Genomic DNA, 11,794 nt, shown 5'->3' on the forward strand with positions numbered 1-11,794 from the left:
TAATCTTATTTTAATTCATTTAAAGAATGAAATAGCTTTTTCAAAATCCAATTTCAAAAATTCAAATTCATTCATCATTTAGGATAGAATTGCATCATATTTTCAAAATTCTTTTTCATAAATCCAAGTGATTCTTTTCTTCATTTCTCAGATCAAATCCTATTCATAAGATCCAACTTCAACTCTATTTCTCAAAAGGATTCAAGAATTCAATTTCAAGGTCCCATTTGACTTTGAAACTTCAGAATCATCTTGTATTTCAAATTCCAAATTCAATTTATATTCAAAACTCCAACTCAAAGTTCAATTTAATTTTGAGATTCTTGATTCATCTTTCTAAATTCAAGCTCCAAATTCAAGTCTAATTTAACTTTGAAATTCATTTATATTCAAAACTCAATTTCCAAATTCAAATTGGAAAATTCTAATTCATCTTCTAAACTTCAAAATTCAAAGTCCAATTTGACTTTGAAATCCATTTGTATATCCAAAATTCAAAATCTAAATGAAATTTCAAAAGTTCACATTAACTTTGTAACTTCTGATTCATCTTCATATTCAAGACCAAGTTCATCTTCAAAATCCAAAATCAAAGCTTGAGATTGATCCAGAATCTCAAAAGCTTGGTCTTTTCTAAGTTTTAAATTCAATCTGAGTTTTCAAAACCCAGATCCATACTCAAAAGTCCCATTTTAGACTTTAAAAAAAAAACTCAAATCCAAAATTAGATCAACTTGGATCCAGTTTTCTAAATACAATTCTACCTTGGGATCTCAGACTTCATATCTGAATCCATGTTAGGACCCAGAACCAATTCCACTTTGGATCTCAGACTCCAGATCTAATTCCATTGCAGGATTTAGAATCCAATTTTACTTTGAATCTCAAATTTCAGATCCAAATCCATCTTAAGATCTAGACTTCAGATTTAAATGCCAAATTTCAAATCAAATTCTATTTTCAATTCCAACTTTCAAATCCAATTCTATTTTTTTTCAAATTCCAAACTTTCAAATCCAAATCCACTTCATGTCCAGATTTCAAATCTAAATCCATTTTCAGATCTCATCAGAACTTCATTTCTATTTTTAACATCATTTAGGATCTCTCAAGTCCATCCTGATTTCAAAATTGAAATTCAAAATTTCATTTCAAATATTCATTTCAAATATTCATTTCCTTTCCTATAACCAAGTTTAAAATCCAAAATTCAAAGTCCATTTCTGGCTTTGAAACCTCATTTCCTTTCATTTCAAAACTTCAAATCATTCTTTTTCAAAATCAAGATTTATTCCTCCAACTCTAAATTACTTCGAAGACTTAGAACTTCTCTGATCTATCTCAAGTTCTAAGTTAAATTCAATCATTCAGAAATCATTTTTTCGTCCTATTATCAAGTCTATCTCAGAAAAGCTTGGAAAATTTCAAATCATTTTTCAAAAAGAGCATACATCTTCGCATTCGCACAAGCATGATTCTTTGTGCATTTAAAGTTAGCATAAATTCTTAGATAATTTCCTAGCAAAGCAAAAGGCATGAATTCGATCCTTGGTTCGATTACCCCTGGTAAAGGCGCCAGGAACGGTTGAACCTCGTACCGACGAGCGAATCCCGTCTCCCAGTTTTCCCGCAAATATTTCAAAAATGGAGGCAAGTTATTTTCTTAAACATTTTTCAAAATTAAGGTCAAGTGAGACTCCGCAAAAGAATTCCTCTTCTCTTCTTTTCTCTTCTTTTCTTTTCTCTTCTCTCTTTCTTTCTGTCTTTATTTTCTCCCTTCAAAAAGGAGGAAATAGAGGTTAGAAAGGAAAAAGAGAAGGAAGAGAGAGAAACCACAAAAGAGGAAAATTTTTGCGATGATCACAGTTGTGCATCATTGAGTATCCTTTTATCAGATGCAGCATCATCATCATCCATTCCTGTAGGGTCTCTTAGATCATCACCAGCGTCATGTTTCATCAATTTCAGTATATCAGTCGTATTAGTTCTGTGTAATTCATTCTAACTTCTCATCCTGTGTATTTAAATTCACTTCATGTATATCTTCTGTAATATTTTGCAAATGTCGTTATATATTTCACATTTGGTCGATGTTTTCTCAATCACCATGAACCCTGCTGAAGATTGTCTGGCATATTCCCAATACCCCTTTTACCTTTAGTTTCATGCGTCCATATATCTCTCCCAATTGAATGTGAAAAGAGGTCCTTTGAGGCTCCAACCATAAGGCCATCATGAATTCCAACAAAAATCAGCATATTGGGTGTATTTGTTGGAATTCACAAACTGGATGTTAGAAGATGATTTCCTGTCAAAATGTGAGATGTAAGAAACCCAGCAAGAATAATCCCATCGATCTTGCTGGGGGTCTCCATTCTCGGTCTACCTTAGCATGGAAGCAATGATTATGAGGAAAAAGAGGAGTTGAAATTCTCCACCTCCATTCCAGCGCTTGGGATAAACCTTGAACTATGGTAGAAGCAGGATAACCGTAGTGCCTACATGTTTATAACTGTATCCAAAGAATCATCTCAATTCATTATGAAAGTCCCCCAAGATTTTATAAAGGAATTCATTCGTTGTATGGTATGTGATTATTCTAGGTGATCTAATTGGAGAAATTGATCTGCCATGTCACGTTGGCATGATTAATCCATGGAGGTGGACTAAAATGGAAGCTTTGGAGTTTATCATTTCTTGCTCTGCTGTGGTTTCTGCGAAGGCCAATGGAGCTCAACCAAAAGCTGAAGAAAAACAACGTAAATAGTCTAGGTGGAAACAAGGTGGTATTATTGGTGCCGTTGTATTGACTGGCAAAACCTTGCTAGCAGTAACTGGTGGTCTAGCAGCTCCAACAATTGCAGCTGGATCTGATGCGTTGGCACCCACATTTAGTACCATTATCCCTGTTATTGGCGCAGGTGGCTTTGCTACTGCAACCTGTGCCGCTGGACCAGTGGTGGGACTTATGGCTGTTGTCATTTCTTTTGGAGCTGCTGGAGGCTGGTCTTACTGGGACTAAAATGGCTAAAAGAATTAGAGATATTGATGAAGTTGAGTTCAAACACACTGGTGAAAATCACAACCAAAGTGCCACGTTGATAGTGTTAAGCTCTCTGGTAGCTGCATTAGCATAGCCATCTACGCTACTAGCTGCAACAAATTTTACAGACAGCAAATAGTCTATTGCAGTGTACAGATCAGATAAGGCAGGGAAGCTTCTTGCTGAAATGTTGTTAAAGGATTATATGGACACAGACCTGTTACTCTTATTGGTTATTCTTTGGGAGCAAGGGTGACATTTAAATGTCTTGAGCATCTGGCCATATCTGCTAATAGTGTTGGCATTGTGAAAAGAGTTGTTCTCCTTGGAACACCAATTCCATTGAGAAATGAAAATTGGGAGGCTGCTCTTAAGATCGTGTCTGGGAGGTTCGTGAGTATGTATTCTACCAGTGACTGGACTCTTGATGTTGCTTCCCGCGCAAGCTTGCTTACAGATGGATTAGCAGGAATTCAGTCTGTCGAAGTACCTGGGATTGAGAATGTTGATGTTACAACATTAATCGATGGCCATTCTTCTTATCTTCATGCTACCCAATAAATTGTGGAGCAGCTGGAATTGGATACATACTATCCTGATTATTATTTTTCTTTCTTTTCAGCCCTCGTGCAAAATCCCTAGAGCACTATAGATATCTCACCGATTATTCAGGGGTCAAACTGCAAATCAGATTGTGGTGATCAGGTACGAGCCATTTATTCATCCTATCCACTGTTTGAATTTTTCATATATGTTGTGTGATATTTTCACTGGTCACTGCATACTAATTGATCTCTAGTACATATGACTAGTGCATTCACACATTAAACTCTAAAAGGGTTAAATATTGATCCATCCTCTACAATTCCTCCATACACAGCACCATTTGCTGTAGCACCTTTGCAGCTCCCAGCATCTTTATTCCATTACACAACCATCTATCACTTCACTTCCCTACATATGCGCACAACACCTAGTACCCTTGTGGCACTATGCCACATCTACTGCAACACACACACACATAGTCTCTTATAAGCATCCCTATACCCCAGCATAGCCTATGTGCTAACCTTAACACATGCTGCAGAAACTCCGACTCCAATCACCATTTCACTGCATATTACCCCCGACACTATTCACTCAACATACAATTCCAGTGTATATTTTATCACTTGCCTTGAAATTTTCATTATTGTAAGATATATACTTGAGCATTTCACTGGATCCGATTTGATATTATATAAATGGCTGTCTATATATATATACATATATATATATATACATATATATATATATATATATATATATATATATATATATATATATCTTTTTTTTTTACAACAACAACAACTACGCCTTCATTCCAAAACAATTGGGGTCAGCGATATGAACCAAAAAAGAAATTCATTTTGGGTCTTCCACATGAATCCTTTTCCTCCAATCATTTCTATCCAATGCCATGTCCTCGGTGAGGTTCAAAGCATTCATATCATTTCCTATCATCTCCATCCAAGTCTTCCTAGGCCTACCCCGACCTCTTTTAACTAATATATTTTCCCATTTCTCCAACCTTCTAATTGGAGCATCATTAGGCCTTCGCCGAATATGTCCAAACCACCGTAAATGATTCTCTCGCATCTTATTTTCAATGGGTGCAACACCTACCTTCTTACGTATCCCCTCGTTCCGAATCTTATCTTTTATTGTATTTCCACACATCCATCTAAGCATTTGCATCTCAGCTACACTCATTTTTTGAATATGATGTCTCTTGGCAGCCCAACACTCCGTACCATATAGTAAAGCGGGTCTAATAGTCGTCTTATAAAACTTTCCCTTCAACCGCAATGGCATTCTATGATCGCACAGCACTCCAGTTGCACTTTTCCATTTCATCCACCCAACCTTTATCCTATGATTTACATCTCCATCAATTTCTCCATACTTTTGAATGATGGATCCCAAATATTTGAAATAATTATTCACCGATATTTCTTGCTCACCAAGCTTCACTACACTCCCATCACTACTTCGTTGCTTACTAAACCGACATTCCATATATTCAATCTTACTCTTACTCAACTTAAAACCTCTAGCTTCCAATGTCTGTCTCCATAATTCTAACTTAGCATTAACCCCAACTCTAGACTCATCAATCAAAACAATATCATCAGCAAACAACATACACCACGGTACATTTTCTTGAATTGATCTCGTAAGCTCATCCATCACTATCGCAAATAGGAAAGGGCTTAAAGCAGATCCTTGATGTAACCCAACCGTTATCGGAAAATTGGTTGTCACCCCTCCACAAGTGCGGACATTGGTTACTACTCCTTCATACATATCTTTAATTATACTAATGTACTTGAGAGAAACACCTTTCTTCATCATTGTCTACCAGAGAACGTCCCTAGGTACTCTATCGTATGCCTTCTCTAAATCAATAAAAACCATATGCAAATCTTTGTTCCTCTCTCTATATCTTTCAATAAGTTGTCTAAGAAGATGTATAGCTTCCATAATTGATCTTTCAGGCATAAAACCAAATTGATTCTCCGATATCATGACAACCTTCCTCAACCTAGACTCAATCACCCTCTCCTAAAGTTTCATAGTATGACTCATGAGTTTTATACCACGATAGTTTGTGCAATCTTGTATATAACCCTTATTCTTATATAAAGGCACCAAAGTACTCTTCCTCCACTCATTAGGCATCTTATTTGTTCGCCAAATCAAGTTAAAAAGATTTGTCAACCATTTTAAACCTTTCTCGCCCAAGCATTTCCAAGCCTCGATAGGTATACCATCTGGGCCAACTGCCCTTCTTGATTTCATTTTCTGCAAAGCCTCTGCAATTTCTTTCTTTTGAATCTTGTGCATGAAGTCACGATTTATCTCATAAAAAGGAATGGAGAAGTCTCCAAGATCTTGAGCATGACTATCATTAAATAGCTTATCAAAATAATCTTTCAATCTCTCCTTAATCTCCTCATCTTTGACTAAAACCCTTTGCATTTCATCTTTGATACATCTAACCATACCCAAATCCCTCGATTTCCTATCTCTCATCTTTGCAAGCCTATAAATATATCTTTTTTATTTATTTATTTATTTATTTTTATCTCATACTGATTCGGATTTTGCAGGAATTAGGTTAAAAAGGCTATTTTCCTTCTTAGTTTAGGAATTTAAAACCTCAATTTCATTTCAAAACTTGTAATAGTCGGATTAATGAAAATATTTACATTTCCAGTTCTAGATTAGAATAAATGAGCATTGTAAATATCATAAATTACTTATTTTTCATGCATTTTGCCTTTATTTCTCAAATTCTCACAAATGGCAACACGAATGGCACGTGCATGTTATCATCGCAAAATTTTTAACTTTTTGCGAGTCAAACTGACCTTTGAAAAAGTTTTTGAAAATAACTCGCCTCCGTTTTTAAAATGCGGGATAATTCCGTAGAATGGGACTCGCCTGTCGGTACGAGGTTCAACCGTTCCTGCCACCTTTAACAGGGGTAATTGAACCAATGATCAATCTTATGCTCTACTCTATTCAACTTGTCTAAATCATATTCTAATTTCTAAATGCACATAGAATCAGGCATGTGCTATGAATTTTCAGAAAATGCATATTTTGAAAACATGATGTTTGCTTTGTAAATCTTGGAAATGATATCACATGGAAAATCGTGAATTAGAACTTGAAATATACTTCTGAGAGAAATAAAAATCGATTTTGAGAAATCCTTGACATTTGGTGAAATCGACTCTGAGAGACTTGATTTCTCTGAATTCAAACTTTGAAATTGAAATTCTAACTTAGAAAATTTGAATTTGGAACTTGGGAAATACTTGAAATATCATTGGCAAATCCATATTCTTTTGAATAAGACTTAGAAGAATTCTAACTTCAAACTTTGAAATTGACTGCATAACTTTGGAAGATTGAACTTGAGAAAAACACTTGAAATATTCTTTGAAATTCAATGCTTTTGGGAAAATCGATTTTGCTATAAGACTTAGGAGATTTTGAGAAAATGAACTTCTTTGAATTGAGATTGGAATTGGCAAATGCATGAAATGAATGAATATGGATTTGAGGAATTGAGAAATACTTTTTGTATTTTTGAGAAATGCAGTGCATTTTTGAAGTTAGCCTAAGAGTGTAGGCTGAATGTGGCTAATATGAAGATCATAAATCTAAGTATCATTCGTATTCTGACTATGGCCATAAATACAAATTCCACCAAGTTTATAAACTTCATAGAAGCTGGTGCATGTGCCATTCGTGTAGACCATGGTGAATTTGTAAAAATATGCATGAATCATCATCCATCACACATTAACATTATAAAAATAAACTATATGCGATGCAACCTAATCTATGCAGGAAATGTAAATTCTTATTCCAAAGTTTATTACAAATTACATCACTATTGAAAATTAAATACATGAAAAATAAAGTCTTCAATGTACCTGCAAAACTAGAAAACTTGTTAATGAATATATGTTGGCTTCTCTAGATTTATCCAACAATATCAGGAAATTGTTGGATTTTGCTAGATATAAGCCTTTTTGCCATGATTCCCTTAAATAAAATTGAATAAATATGAAAAAGAAAATATGAAATTTCGAAATTGGTGTCAAAATGACCAAAATACCCCTAATAACAAGACTATGGCCTTGAAATTAGGGTTTTTAGAAAGATATTTTGATAAAATGCAAGTTTTGAAGTTTAAATGAAATAAACTCAAACCAAATATGCTATGACATGATTAAAAATATGAAATTAGGGTTAGGGATTTCGAAATTTAGGTCAAATGACAAAATTACCCCCGATAGCAAGACTATGGCCTTGAAATCAGGGTTTTCTGAAATAGATTTTGGTAAAAACCTAGGTTTTATGCACTAAATGAAATCAAATGAGCATCAAATTAAACCTAAAGCATCCTAACATGATTATGAACATGATTAAACCCTAAAAATATATGCTTATGCACGAAAATCCAATAATATCACAAAAACTGTGATTTTAGCAGTGTTTTTGGATCTTTCAGGAACCCGGTTTTGCAATTTGCTTAATTCAGCCATAAAATGGATTCCAAAATCCATAAAAATTGGTACCTGCACTTGTTATAACCATAATGTCGAATTGGAATTATAAAAATAATTTTTTGATATTAAATTAATCCGAAAATTGCATTAAACCCTAAAAATATGCTATTTTTGACCTAATTCACCAACCAGTTTCAGTCCAAGACCTGAACCAGGGGTCAAATCTCCATGGAAATTTATGAAATTTTACAGAAATTAACTAGAAATAAAAACCGAGATTTCCCAATTTACAGATCGGAAAAATCATCTTCGGTTAGGGAGAAACCCTTCCGGCAATCTGAGCTAAAATATATCACTTTTAACAGGGATTAAAACAACTATTCCAGATTGAAAATACAGACATAAATAGCAATTCTAAACAAAAATCTCTGAAATTTTAGTGGTGAACAGTAGACAGAAAAATAACAATACTCACTTTTTACAGATCTAAAATCGAATCTGTGGTTTGGGATTTATGACTAACACAAGTCTGATTAGGGTTTTGGTAAACCCTAACGAGCTTTAAATTTAAAAACAGATTCTCTAAAAGGGGAAAAATACTAAACAGTGATCAAAAAATCCGAAAATTTCACAAAAGACATATCTACTCAATGTGAATCCATATCACTTTACAGATCTAAAATCAGATATAAGATGAGAGAAATATCATAACAGCAAGTTACCTTCTTGATTTTAACCATGATTTTAAAGCTTTAAAAACCCGATTTGATGTCTGATTTTTTTGATAGGGTTTCCGAGATCCAAAACCTCTGATTTTTCTACAGTAACTCAATAACTCATGCATGCACCACATATAAAAAAATCAGAACTAAATAATGAGAAATTCAATCCGAAATAACATTATCTTTACTGTTCTAAACCTAAAACACACAGAAATTTAAGAAACTTGACAAACCATGCATTAACTAATGTAAATAAATAAAATAAACCATAAAACAGTAAATAAAAATTATTTTTATGCTGTAGAACGTAAAACAAACATGAATAAACCATGAAAATAAATTAAAAACAGGGAATCAATGGCTGGAATTTGATATCACCTTTAAAACATAGATTTAACCCATTAAAAAGGGTAAATCATATATTTTATTGGTTAATAATGCAAAGAATCATGTTAAAATCAATTCTAATGGATTAAAATCTCTGTAAATCATCCAAAACAGGGTTAGATCACCTTCTTGGATTGTTCTTGCTGATTCTTGATGGTTCTTGAGGTTGAATCCATGGTTTAATCCATGAAGGGGATGACACCAATGGCTAAAATTGATTTAAAACATGAAAAAGTATTAAATAAAACTAAAAAATATTAAAAATATTACCTTGGTGCTTGCAGCTGCAATGGAGGAAGGTGGAGGTGCTGGAGAGGAGAGAGAGGCCACGAAAATTTGAGAGAAAAGAGCCCTCTTTTTGGCCCCCCTTAGGTCTCTTTTTATAGTTTTTCAAAAGTCACTTAATTAGGGTTAATTAAGAGGTTTTTCATTTTTTTAGGACTCTTTCTAATAAATCCACTAAAGGCAATGATTTTTTGTGGTTTTCTAACCTAGGTGGGACTCTAATTAATCCCTAATTAGCCCCTAACTAAACCTAGAAAACCCTCAAATGTGATGCCACTTGGCATCTTTCACATTTGGGTTTTTAAAACACCTTTAAAAACATTTAAAAACACTAGTTTTAAAAACTAATTTTCAAAATGAGTTTTCAAAATGGTTTTGACTCTTCTAAACCTCTAACACTAACCAAGACATCAACTAACCCTAGTCTAGCCCTGACTTACTCGAATATGGCACCACCCCGAGTGGGCCCTACTTGAGTTTTTCAAAAAGTGATTTTAAAACTTGAAATTGAAGGAGTTTTCAAAAGATTTTCAAAAGTAAACTTAAAATTAGGATTTTTGAAATGGCATAAGGTCCTAACTGAGTTAGAATTCCTCTGGATATAGTGCCAACTGAGTGGGCCCACATCGAATTTTGAACATTTTTGAAATAAACACTGAAAATGGCTTTGAAAAGGGGTTAAAATTGACATTTGAAATTCAAGATCTTTGAAAATAGGGTCTCAAGCGAACTGGAACTCCGGGTTAGAGTCCTGAACTCTTAGGACTTTGAGTTTTTAGATTTTAAAAGCTAAATGAAAGAATTTTCAAAAGATTTTATCAAGAAATGATGAAATAAGTCAGAAAACACAGTCAGGGTTAGACTCCTAACTCGACCGAACTCTAAAATAGAGTCCTGAACTAACTGGACTCTGTAAAATGACCTAAATTTTGAAAGCAAACGGAAAAGATTGAAAATGGAAGTAAAACAGACTTAAAAACAGACTCCTGACTGGATTAGGACTCTGAGACAGAGTCCTAATCAGACTGAAACTTTCAAAAATTTGATGAATAGAGGAATTCAGAAGCGACACCACCTCAATGGGTCTCATCTGTGAATTAAAATCGATTAAAATTTGAATTTGAAATGAATCCAGATTGTTTCCTTGAGAAAATATTTCAAAATATAAAGTCCTGGGGTTGGAAAATGACAGAGTATTGAATAAAAACCCAGATTTTGAAATTGATTTTGAAATAAAGCTTTAAAATTCAAATCTGAATTAAATGTTTTGAAAACAGGAGTGTTGGATCTCGAAAATGAGATGCAATGAGATGCAATGCTATGCAATGACATGCAATGCTATGCAGAATACATGCAATGACATGCAATGATCTGTAGTGACTTATGAAATGGACAAACACTGGATGAGGGTGAAAATTTGGGGTGTTTACAGTGCACCATTTCGTAAAAGGTAAATTAATCCTAAGTTGACGATTTACATCAACGGCCATAGTCGGGATGTAAACAAAACTTAGTATTTTTATCTTTTATAAAATAACACTGGATCCACACTAGATCCTTTTCAAAAATCATTATATTTTGAATTATTCATTTCTTTTATTAGAGTTTCACTTAAAATTGGCTCAAAATATATACCAATGGCCATAGTCAGGGTATATTGAGAGTTAATTTCATTTTAAAACTCTATAAAAGCACAAAAATATGTTTAATTCTTCACCTGAACTTAAATATAGATTATTATATAATACATCCAATGACCATAGTCAAGGATGTATTATATTTTTCATCTTCTTTCAATTCATGTAAAGAATGAAACATGATTTTTAGAATCCAATTTTAAAACTCTTTAAAATCATTCATCATTTAGGATAAAATGGTATCATATTTTCAAAATTTCTTTTTCAAAACTCCAAGTGATTGTGAATATCTCTTCTTCAATTTCTACTTCAAATTTATCAATTCTATCTCCTCTTCAAAGTCCAAAATTTTGACTTTGAAACCAAAATTCAAAGTTCAAATTAACTTTGAAACTCTTGATTCATTTTCTAAATTCCAAATTCAAGTTTCAAATTTAAAGTCCAATTTGACTTTGAAATTCATCCTCAAATCAATTTTGAAATTCCAAAAACCAAGTTAGATCCTAATCTCAATTTGGATCCAGATTTCCAAGTATGAATCCCATTTCACTTTTGGATCTCAGACTTTAGATCCACCATCCATTTAGGATCCAGAATTCCAATTCTACTTTGGATCTCAGACTTCAGATCTAAATCCATTTTAGGATCCAG

At 33.5% G+C, this 11,794-nt stretch overlaps 1 pseudogene; it reads left to right on the forward strand.

Moving 5' to 3' along the window:
- The first annotated feature begins 3,023 nt into the window (after nucleotides 1-3,023).
- On the forward strand, nucleotides 3,024-3,685 carry LOC149816800 (transmembrane and coiled-coil domain-containing protein STS1 pseudogene; annotated as a pseudogene).
- The last annotated feature ends 8,109 nt before the right edge of the window (nucleotides 3,686-11,794 follow it).

The sequence above is a fragment of the Nuphar pumila genome, chromosome 14 (genome assembly GCF_984573655.1).
Source record: "Nuphar pumila chromosome 14, dmNupPumi1.hap1.1, whole genome shotgun sequence".
Classification (NCBI taxonomy): domain Eukaryota; kingdom Viridiplantae; phylum Streptophyta; class Magnoliopsida; order Nymphaeales; family Nymphaeaceae; genus Nuphar; species Nuphar pumila.